The sequence below is a fragment of the Hibiscus syriacus genome, unplaced genomic scaffold (genome assembly GCF_006381635.1).
Source record: "Hibiscus syriacus cultivar Baekdansim isolate YM2019G1 unplaced genomic scaffold, ASM638163v2 tig00113721_pilon, whole genome shotgun sequence".
Lineage (NCBI taxonomy): Eukaryota > Viridiplantae > Streptophyta > Magnoliopsida > Malvales > Malvaceae > Hibiscus > Hibiscus syriacus.
In genome coordinates this window covers 978,993-991,831 of record NW_024063468.1, presented here as the reverse complement: position 1 = coordinate 991,831, position 12,839 = coordinate 978,993, and positions in this window count along the sequence as shown.

Below are 12,839 nucleotides of genomic sequence, written 5' to 3'. Positions count from 1 at the left end.
GGGACGTTATTTTTTTATTCAAAGTTGGTGCGGAAATTTCTTTTAAAGGGAAGCAAACACAATAGGATAAAGGTGGTGGAGCCATTAATGGGGGCTTCAAAGTCCTCCAAAGAGGTATGAAAGTCCTACACTGAGTTCATTTGCTTTGTTGATGTAAAATTTATATTAAAAATTTAAAAGTTATATTAGAGTGTGAACTTTAAAAGTTATTGTTATAACCATTTTTTTTTTGTAAAACAATTAAATATTATTTTAAAAACGATTATGACTTTAATTAAAAAAAATTGGTGATTATGGATTAATTAAAATTAAATTGAAAATGAGTCGCCATCGACCTTTGGGTTAGGTAGGTCGAATACCGAAAAACGTCTTTTAAAAACAATTTTAAGAAAAATAGTTTTATAAGACAAAAATTTGATCTACGTTACCAAAGATTCATTTAAAACAGGTTCGGGAGTCGGTTACGTGTGGGGAAGGATAAACACCCCTACAACGCCCAAAATTGGTACTGTGTCGCTTACACACCGTCGTAAATGATGGAAATTATAAATCGTATATAAAGTTAAAAATGATCTATTTATCGAACATTGATTAATTTGCTTCGAATTAAATAACTAGAGAAAATTCTTTAACTCGAAAAGAAATATCAAAATTAGTAATCCTCCATCGGGAAAGCTAACTCAAATATTTCTTATCAGTTAAAGAATATTCCCTCCTAATTAATATTTAAAAACGTGAATCGAATACAAAATGAAAATTTAAAATTTACATTCACACAAAATAAAGTGAGTGTCACTTAAAATACCACACATTGCATCATTTTAATAAATTAATTAGTAAAATATACTCGACTTGTTGTAAGTTCCTATGTCGTTAAAATGCCGTATCGGATCGTACCACTTCGACCAAGTAGTACTTTCCACGCCCAATCTACGCATACGTGTTCTTGAAAATATAATCGAATATTTCATACATATATAAAAATATAATGAAAATAAATGTAATTAGAAATACAAAGATTTACATTAAATTAAATTAAACACATTATTTACACAATACAAATAATTAACTAATGAGTAAAATACACATCCATACATAAATGACTAAAAATAAAAAATAAATAACATTACAAACCAAAATAAGATACCAAAAATAAGTAATTAAGGGATTAAAATATGATTAACGGAAATTCAAAGGACTGAATAGTAAATAAATAAAAAAAGTTACAGGACCAAAATAATAAAAACAGAAACATAAAGAACTAAAAAGCTAAAACAAAAAGTTAGAGGACTAAAATGGAAAAACAGAAACTTAAAGGGCCAAATAGAAATTAAACCAAATACTAACAGTGACTAAAATAAAGACTTTACAAATGTCATGACCAAATTAGGATGTCAATGAAAATGAACAATACACTAGCACAGTGACTAAAATGGAAGAATTAAAAATATCATGACCATATTCAAGCAATCACAGAAACATGTAAGATAAGTGACTAAAATAAAATTATTACAAATATGGTTACCAAATTCTAATAACGCAAATAATATAAAATACATGGAATCAGTGATTAAATTGAAATATTTTTAATTTATTAAAACCATTATCAAATATAGACAAAAATGCCATAAAGCATGGATAGTGACTAATATGTAACAGTGAAAAGATAAAGGCTCAAAGTCAAATAAAATGAAACTTCATTCAATGGCTAAATCGTGAGATTACAAAGCTCAAGGACCTACAGAGTAGTTTACCCATATCACGAAAACACGGAATTCCTCCCCCTTGTTAAACGTCGTCGTTTCGGTTTGGAGATATAAGCCCAAAACCGACTTATTTCCTTCCCCATTTCTCATTTGGCTCATCTCAACAAAATAGGGAGAGAGAGAGAGAGCAGAGAACTCTCTCGCCCTTCCCTCATCAGGGAAGGAACAACCGCCCTACACCGGTGGTGGCCACGGCGGCTCACGGCGGAGCCCATGGTGGCCGGATAAAAAAAGGTCCCAAAAGACTCCCTCACTCAACCCCAACCCGAAAAACAACCCCACCTAGCCTAAAACCAAACCTAAACCTTTAGATTTAGGATAGATTACCTTCGAAACACCGAGACTCTGACGACCTCTCGGATTCCACGGTGACTTTGGGGCTCCCCGGCTTCGAACCTAGGTAAATCTCTCCACTCTCTTATTTTTTCGGTTGTGGTTTTTGTTTCTTTTTTCTTTTTTTTCTCTCCTCTTTTCTGGAAACCCGAATGGTCCCCTCATCATCTCTTTCTCTTTTCTTTTATGTTGATCTTTTTGATTGGTGACTGATGGATGGCTGAGTTCGTAGGGAATGATATCCCTATATTAATGCTGATAACTCTTGGATTTGATGAGATTTGTTCCCATTTTTTATATATTTTTTTACTGTGATTTGTTTTGATTGATGACCTCTGTCACTGTTGGTACTGCTCAAGGAATGCTCGGCGTCGGCGAGGGGAAACTCGGCTCAAGCGATGGCTGATATGTCGGTGGAAGCTGAAAAGTCAAGCTGCGGCGGCTGGGAGACCAAGCGGCGGTGGCTTTGATATTTTTAGGGTTTAAAACCCTAACCTGGGGCGATCTGGGCCGTTCATTATCCTCCATATCTGACGGTAGATGTTAGAGGCGGCTGGGGAGATAGGGTGAAACCCTAGCAATGTTGGGTCAACTGTTTGGGCCGGTTGTAATGGGCTTTGGCCTGCCAAAATATGTAAAAATATAATATTAATAAAATAATAATATAAATATAAAAATAATAATTAATAATAATAATTTAAAAAATGCCTGGACAAAAATGGGTGTCTACAGCTGCCCCTCTTTGCGCATTCTTGTATTAACAAGAATAGGGCAAAGATGACAAGACAACACGTTTTTGTCTGATTCTCTTTCTTTTGCCTATAAATTGGATATGTGTGTTGGTGGGGACGACACTGCTCATACGTGATGAAGAGTTCTGGTCGTCTAAGGGTGACTCGGTTCCTACGTGATGAGGAAATCTGGTCAGGGGATGACACTGCTCATACGTGATGAAGAGTTTTTTTTTTGGCCATCTAAGGGTGACTCGGTTCCTACGTGATGAGGAAATCTGGTGAGGGGATGACACTGCTCATACGTGATGAAGAGTTTTTGGCCATCTAAGGGTGATAACTCGGTTCCTACTTGATGAGGACGGCTGGTTATCTATGGTTGACACGGCTTATACGTGATGAAGAGATCAGGTCGAATGATGACACGGTTCCTACGTGATGAGGACGGTTGGCCATCTTTAGGAGTCATGATTTCAAGAGAAACCGATTCAAAGATTTGTTTCAAAAGAAACAGACTCAAAAGATTTGTTTCAAGAAAAACAAGCTCAAAGATAATGTGTTTCAAAAGCAACTGTCTCGAAAGAGACAAAATTCGTTTCAAATGAAACAACTCAAAAGATGACGTTTAAAGGGAATTGTCTCAAGCGAGATAAAATTTGTTTTTAAGGGAAACGTTCTCAAATATCGGTGTTTCATGGGAAACTGTCTCAAATGAGACAAAATTCATTTCAAGGGAAACGATCTCAAAGATGTTTGTTTTGTTTCAAGGGAAACAAATTCAAAGATGGTAAATTTTGTTTTCCAAATAAACAAACTCAAAGATTTTTCTCAAAGAAACTGTCTCGAGAGAAACAAAATTTTGTTTCCAAAGAAAGAGATTCAATGATTTTTTTTAAAGACATTGTCATAAGAGACAAAACTTTGTTTTTCAGAAAATTGTATCTTAGTGAGACAAAATTTTGTTTCCAAAGAAACAGACTCAGATTTTTCTTCAAAAGAAACTGTTTTAAGGGATAAAACCTTGTTTCCAGAGAAACAAACTCAAAGATGATCTTGTTTTAAGAGAAAATGTTTCAAGAGACAAAATTTTGTTTCAAGGGAAACGACTCAAAGATGACATTGAAAGGAAACTGTCTCATGCGAGATAAAATTTGTTTTAATAGAAACGATCTCAAAGGTGGGTATTTTCAAAAGAAGTTGTCTCGAGAGACAAAATTTTGTTTCCAAAGAAACATGCTCAAAGATGGATTACGTCTTAAGTGAGACGAAATTTGTTTCAAAGGAAACAATCCCAAAGGTTATTTTTTCATTAGAAACTATCTCAAGAGAGACAAAATTTGTTTTTAAAGAGATATACTCAAATATGATTTTCAAAAGAAATTTTCCCAAGAGAGACAAAATTTTGTTTCCAAAGAAACAGACTCAAAGATTTTTTTCAAAAGAAACAACTCAAAGATTTTTTTCACGAAATTGTCTCAAGAGAGACAAACTTTGTTTCAAAATAAATAGACTCAAAGATTTTTTTTACGAAATTGTCTCAAGAGAGACAAAACTTTGTTTTAACATAAATAAAACTCAAAGATATTTGTTTCAAAAGAAACAACTCAAAGATTTTTATTCAAAAGGAACAGACTCAAAGATTTATCTCAAGAGAAACTGTCTCAAGAGAGACAAAATTCGTTTTAAGAGAAAAAGATTCAAAGATTGTCGATATTGTTTCTAGGGAAACAATCTCAAAGGTGTTTATTTTTAAAGGGGAAACTGTTTCACGCGAGACGAATCGATTTTGAAAAACTCAAGTGATATTAATTTTGTTTCAAGTACAACAAATTTAAATTTGTATCTCAGAGAAAAAAATGTCTCAAGCGAAACGAAATTTGTTTTGAAATAAACAACAATCTCAAGTGAGATTAATTTTGTTTCATGTGAAGCAAATTTGAAATTTGTATCTCAAAGGAAAAATATCTCAAGCGAGACGAAGTTTGTTTTAAAAGAAACAACAATCTCAAGTGATATTAACTTTGCTTAATGTGAAACAAATTCGAAATTTGTATATCCAAGGGAAAAGGTCTCAAGCGAGACGAAATTTGTTTTTTTAAAGAAATTATCTCAAGCGAGACAAAATTTGTTTTTTAAAAAACTGTCTCAAGCGAGACAAAATTTGTTTTACAAAAGAAATTGCCTATAGTGAGACAACATTTTGTTTCGATAGAAACAATATCAAAGGATACTGATAGTCTGTTTGTTCCTGTTGGCGGATGAAATGTCCTAATTGTTGACTTCAGGAAGTCACATCTGTGGATGTCATTGTTTCTTCAAGTTAGAGACATATGGTCATTTTCGAGCTTTGATTTCCTAAGAGATCAAAATGATGCATTTTTGACTGACTATATTGGATGTTACGATGGATGTCAAGATGAAATTTATTTGATTTTTTTTATTGAATTTGTCCTCAAGAGAAAAATGTCTTTAATGCACCTGATGATAAATGTTTAATGCAACTATGCAAAATCATGTAACATGCATGTATGTGTTGATGTATGTATATATGTATGTATGAGTTGATGTATGTTTCTCAATCTATAAGGAGAATGGTTGCGAGAGCAGTCTTCACTCTATCTTTGATTCGGTTTGTCTTCATTTCCACCAGGGTGTACTCTTTCAAACCTTGACCCGAGACAATTTGTTTTCTTTGCCCCATCAAATTTTGCCCCAAAATAGCTTCTCTTGTCCAGCTTCGATTCTGAGCTTCGGAGATATGTTTGTTGAATTCCAAGATATTTCCGGATAACTTATCTTGTTTGAAAATGTTTTTTTTTGAATTTTCAAAATTTTGAAAAATATTACCTCCTAATTTTCACAATTGAAGCAAATCATAAAACATGAATTCATTGGATATCAAAAGAATCAAATACTATTTTAATCATTGATAGTTACAAATCTTTGACAAATACCAAGATTGACAGGTGGGTTTAGAGGTTGGCTACCTAAATTCTAAGGTGTGTTTCCTCTATTTGGTCATCGTGAAGATCGTGGCATGTCCTTTTTCGTGGTTTGACATTTTGATCAGAGGCGAACAAAATGACACAACTAGCATAATCAAATGCTAGACTCTTTAGAACACTTCTATTTCAGTTCTCTAAAATCTTTCATTTGTTCAGGCTTCGTAGGTTCACCTAGTCAAGGTAGTGCAGAAATATCGGTCTAAAAATAAGATTCCTGAGTGCTCGTGTGAGTTCGACTATAATAGGTGTTCCTCAACTCCCTTAGTCCATATTCACCGAAACTCCTTATTTTAGTAAATTTGATTTGATTTATCATTGTTTAGCTAGCTGAATTCAGCTTTACTGTACATATATATATTTTATAATTGCCTTTGTTCGGCTAGCTGAATTATTCATGTCGTCACAAAGTCTTCGACTTGACAACCACAGTGGAGCATACACCGGATTGCCAAGTACCCGATCAATGTCATGGTTTGAATGTAATCTATTCATAAAGCCAGGGTTTTCGAGTTTCCTCTATAACCAATTGCTTTAGCGGAATAGCTCAGCTTTATTGTATACATAAATATGTTTTTTTTTGTTTACGGATTCCATTTCTTAAGCTCACTGAGGAAAACCTGTTATAGTCTCGGTGTTTGTTGAAGGTCAGAAAATCTCATCGTTAGAGTTCAATTCCCAAGCAACTGACCTAAACTAGATTCACCTACTTGACCATTCCATCTGAGAAGATCATGATCATCATTGAACGTCACTAACAGAAGTAAAAACTAATTTGCTTTGCAATTTCATGTGCTAGTTGCCCTATTTTGTCCGCTCCTAACACATACCTGAATGCCAAGATCGTTGATTGTTCATGCGAGGAGATGGTTAGATTGGTTCCTTCAAGGGAAGGGTATTTGCTTTGATGTATGATTGATTAGGATCAAAGGGTCTTTATTTTTCAAGGGTTCAATCTTGTCATTTGTCAAAGATTTACAACCTCAATTATTAAAATGCTTTTAATTAAAATGATATTCAAAGAATTCAAGATTAAAATTTGCTCATTGTTCATTTCCTAAGAAGGAAGCATTTTATTGAAATTGTTCAAAAGTCAAGTGATTTACAAACATTTAAACATAAGAAGAACAAAAGAAAAACAAATTCAAACAAGATGTCATGCATGAGAATGCAACAAAATCTACTGATGGATACCCCCAGCCGACTCCCGATCAGAATGTCTCGTCATACATTGAACGTCAATACCCCCTGAATCAATCAGATCTTGGACCTTGTGCTTCAACGCCCTACAATTCTCAGTGGTATGTCCTGAGATCCCAATGTGGTAGCTGCATATGGCGTTAATATCATGGCCTTCAGGATATGGGTCAGTTCTTGGTTTGGATTGAACTGGAATCACCAGGTTGTTCTCAATTAACACTGGGAGCAATTCCTCATATGTCATCTAAATTGGATTGATGCATGTCTTTTTACGAAAAACATTATGAGACACGGTCCCCATACTAGCTAAATCCACTAGACTGACCTCAGCTCTTTCCTCAATGTCAATATGGCTAGTACCACATATCTGGCCATTCTTGATAGCTCTTTCAATCATTTCTCCACACATGACTATGTCAGAGAAACTCTTAGTGGCAACCCCTATCATGTAATCAATATAAGGAGACTGTAATGTATCTATGAATAGAGTGATGAACTCTCTTTCAGTCATTGGTGGATGCACTTGAGATGCGACATCCCTCCATCGTTGAGCATATTGTCGGAAACTCTCATCACTCCTCATATCCATATTCTGCAGCATTATTCGATCAGGGATCATATCAATCATGTGCTTGTATTGATTCAGAAAGTTACTAGCCAAATCTTTCCAAGAGCGGACTTGAGCACGACTCAGTTGGTTATACCACCTAGAAGCAGGTCCAGTCAGACTGTTTTGGAAGCAGTGGATCAACATCTGATCATTTTTAGTGTATCCAGTCATCCTTCGAATAAACATCGTGAGATGGACATTAGGGCAACTGGTTCCATCGTACTTTTCAAACTCAGGCATCTTGAATTTGGGCGGGAGCACCAGGTCAGGAACTAGCACTAGTTCTATTGCATCCATCCCGTTGTGAGAGTTTTGTCCTCTCATTCCCTGGAATGTCTTTCTGCACCACTGTTTCAGATTCTCCGGGATCTCGTTATTGACTCTTTTCATTTGGCGGCTTGGAAGCTTATGGGGTGAAATAATTATTTGGGGACTAGCGTGGGCTATCACACATTCGGAGGTTCCTCCGGTCGAGGAAATCTTCTCTTTGCTTCTTCCTTGGTTGAGCTCAGCCATTTTTGTTACCATTTGGCCAACTAGGTCTTTTTGGTTTTGCAGGATACGATCCACAGTGGTCTTTTGCATCTGCTCCATTTTAACCTCCCACTCAACTTGCATCTTTTGCAAACTCTCGTTCAACTCTTTCTTTAATTCCTCAAATTTTGCATCCATTCTTAGTACTGTGTGAATGCAATTGCATAGTTAGAAGTGCTTCCTCAAAGTTTCCAGCAAGGTACGATTAATGCATGTAAACCTGCTTAAATGAATGTTGTGCAAAATGAAATGATGCAAATGCATAAATGTTGATCCCAACGATGAATATCTTAGAATAATTTTCACCAGTGATGAAAGCCTTCACATCACAAGACAATCCACTTTACAGACATGCATTCGCTTAGATGCTGAGTCTGAAATAGATCGCTGCTTCGTCTCGGATCTTCGTCTTCGAAAATGATGCCCCTCAAGCGTTTCTGTAATATGACTCCGTTAATGCCCCGACGATGCGGAAGTCAGTGCGTCAATCCTTGATGACTAGAGATGAAATGATTGTAAATGAAAATCTACTTCTGGAGTATTCTTTGGCTCAATTGATCATCATTTCAGTCTCGGATGCTGCACTATCTTCGAGCGAGTCTTATTCTTGTATTCTAGACTTCTTTTAGCCCTCAATGCATGTCTGTATATGCGACTACTTGATTGAAAACTTTCATCTCTTCTTGTGAAAATTTTCTCTCGAATATCCCCTTGCTGATCAACATTTTCGCATTATGTTATGATGATGCAATGCAAAGAAGAATGAAAAAAAGACACAAACAGCAGAAAATAGATAAGTTAGTGCACGCAAATAAAAGAAAAGAAATTAGTTTGTACATGTAAAATAATTGATACGGATAAAAATGTTATTCAGAGATAAATATAACACCTACCCCGTCATGATATCTACCCGAACATGCCTTCAATAGATAGCAATCCTACCCGGACATGCTTTCTACCCACAATTATCTATTTTCAAGAAATTAGTCCTAACCGCATGATATCTAGTTCGCATACTTTTATTCGAAAAGAAAATAAATTCTACGAACTTAGCAAAAGATAAGGGTTTAGAAACGCTCCTCCTTGGTGTACACTTAGTTTGGGTACCTACTGACGGACATAGGTTCGATATAGCTATACCTAGGGTGACCGTTCTACGGTTCACTATATGCATGGTTTTGGCTCTAACGGGAAAAAGGGACTCGAATTGTCCTTGATGTCGGTGCCCCATTGGGCTGCCAAACCCTCTATCCTCACCCATTACAGGTTTCGAACGGAACGAGTTCAATTCGAGGGGATTCATTGCCTTATACCCGTACGAGGAATAAATCCCTACGAAGGTATAAGGTATGTATCCCATGGGTTATTTGCTAAAACTCATACGAAGAATAAATTCTTACGAGAGTAAAGCATTCACCCCGACTAATTTGGATCGAAGCTCGTGTATAGAGCTTATGTTATGCTAATGCGAGTGATGTGTGTGAGGAGGAACATACCTACCTTCGACCCAAAAGGAAAACAAAACAAGGAAAAAAAATGATAAAATCTTGCCAAAGCTGAAAGCCAAAAATAAATGTTAGTATGACAAAAAACGAAGCAATTAAAAATTTCAATAAACGGATCATAAGTTAACTATGTACTCAAACTTATAATTTCCACTAAGACGACAATGTGTAAGTGACCTACAGCTTGACTCTCTAAAAAAGTTCCCCAGCAGAGTCGCCAAGCTGTTATAACCATTTTTTTTGTAAAACAATTAAATATTATTTTAAAAACGATTATGACTTTAATTAAAAAAAATTAGTGATTATGGATTAATTAAAATTAAATTGAAAATGAGTCACCATCGACCTTTGGGTTAGGTAGGTCGAATACCGAAAAACGTCTTTTAAAAACAATTTTAAGAAAAATAGTTTTATAAGACAAAAATTTGATCTACGTTACCAAAGATTCATTTAAAACAGGTTCGGGAGTCGGTTACGTGTGGGGAAGGATAAACACCCCTACAACGCCCAAAATTGGTACTGTGTCGCTTACACACCGTCGTAAATGATGGAAATTATAAATCGTATATAAAGTTAAAAATGATCTATTTATCGAACATTGATTAATTTGCTTCGAATTAAATAACTAGAGAAAATTCTTTAACTCGAAAAGAAATATCAAAATTAGTAATCCTCCATCGGGAAAGCTAACTCAAATATTTCTTATCAGTTAAAGAATATTCCCTCCTAATTAATATTTAAAAACGTGAATCGAATACAAAATGAAAATTTAAAATTTACATTCACACAAAATAAAGTGAGTGTCACTTAAAATACCACACATTGCATCATTTTAATAAATTAATTAGTAAAATATACTCGACTTGTTGTAAGTTCCTATGTCGTTAAAATGCCGTATCGGATCGTACCACTTCGACCAAGTAGTACTTTCCACGCCCAATCTACGCATACGTGTTCTTGAAAATATAATCGAATATTTCATACATATATAAAAATATAATGAAAATAAATGTAATTAGAAATACAAAGATTTACATTAAATTAAATTAAACACATTATTTACACAATACAAATAATTAACTAATGAGTAAAATACACATCCATACATAAATGACTAAAAATAAAAAATAAATAACATTACAAACCAAAATAAGATACCAAAAATAAGTAATTAAGGGATTAAAATATGATTAACAGAAATTCAAAGGACTGAATAGTAAATAAATAAAAAAAGTTACAGGACCAAAATAATAAAAACAGAAACATAAAGAACTAAAAAGCTAAAACAGAAAGTTAGAGGACTAAAATGGAAAAACAGAAACTTAAAGGGTCAAATAGAAATTAAACCAAATACTAACAGTGACTAAAGTAAAGACTTTACAAATGTCATGGCCAAATTAGGATGTCAATGAAAATGAACAATACACTAGCACAGTGACTAAAATGGAATAATTAAAAATATCATGACCATATTCAAGCAATCACAGAAATATGTAAGATAAGTGACTAAAATAAAATTATTACAAATATGGTGACCAAATTCTAATAACGCAAATAATATAAAATACATGGAATCAGTGATTAAATTGAAATATTTTTAATTTATTAAAACCATTATCAAATATAGACAAAAATGCCATAAAGCATGGATAGTGACTAATATGTAATAGTGACTAATATGTAACAGTGAAAAGATAAAGGCCCAAAACCGGCTTATTTCCTTCCCCATTTCTCATTTGGCTCATCTCAACAAAATAGGGAGAGAGAGAGAGAGCAGAGAACTCTCTCGCCCTTCCCTCATCAGGGAAGGAACAACCGCCCTACACCGGTGGTGGCCACGGCGGCTCACGGCGGAGCCCATGGTGGCCGGATAAAAAAAGGTCCCAAAAGACTCCCTCACTCAACCCCAACCCGAAAAACAACCCCACCTAGCCTAAAACCAAACCTAAACCTTTAGATTTAGGATAGATTACCTTCGAAACACCGAGACTCTGACGACCTCTCGGATTCCACGGTGACTTTGGGGCTCCCCGGCTTCGAACCTAGGTAAATCTCTCCACTCTCTTATTTTTTCGGTTGTGGTTTTTGTTTCTTTTTTTCTTTTTTTTTCTCTCTCCTCTTTTCTGGAAACCCGAATGGTCCCCTCATCATCTCTTTCTCTTTTCTTTTATGTTGATCTTTTTGATTGGTGACTGATGGATGGCTGAGTTCGTAGGGAATGATATCCCTATATTAATGCTGATAACTCTTGGATTTGATGAGATTTGTTCCCATTTTTTATATATTTTTTTTACTGTGATTTGTTTTGATTGATGACCTCTGTCACTGTTGGTACTGCTCAAGGAATGCTCGGCATCGGCGAGGGGAAACTCGGCTCAAGCGATGGCTGATATGTCGGTGAAAGCTGAAAAGTCAAGCTGCGGCGGCTGGGAGACCAAGCGGCGGTGGCTTTGATATTTTTAGGGTTTAAAACCCTAACCTGGGGCGATCTGGGCCGTTCATTATCCTCCAGATCTGACGGTAGATGTTGGAGGCGGCTGGGGAGATAGGGTGAAACCCTAGCAATGTTGGGTCAACTGTTTGGGCCGGTTGTAATGGGCTTTGGCCTGCCAAAATATGTAAAAATATAATATTAATAAAATAATAATATAAATATAAAAATAATAATTAATAATAATAATTTAAAAAAGGCCCGGACAAAAATGGGTGTCTACAGTTATATTAGAAATTTAGAGGATGTAAAATTAGATGACCCGCGGTCTGTTTCGTTGCATCATAGCTACTTGGGAAGCAGGGATGACCAACAAAGCTTCGTTGAAGGCCTGCACAATGTCTGTTTTTAGGCCTTTGGATGCTCCTCGACCATGTGATATCATTAATAGAAAGTAATAAACCATGTAATTATTAAGCACTAGACATGTAATTGAGGAAACTTTGTTGAACGAACGAACCTCAAGAGAAGCAAGGAATCAATGACCATGAGTGTCTAAAAAGCAGTGGAGACGTGGGCTTTTTCTTTTGATTGTAATAAAAGGAAATGATATTGTATTTACTTTTGAGGCATGAGAACAAAGCACGCACACATAAATATTTTATGCATTTCATCCTTTGGAGCCTTGGAGGTGATGGTGACTGACTTTGTAACAAGCGAGTCTATA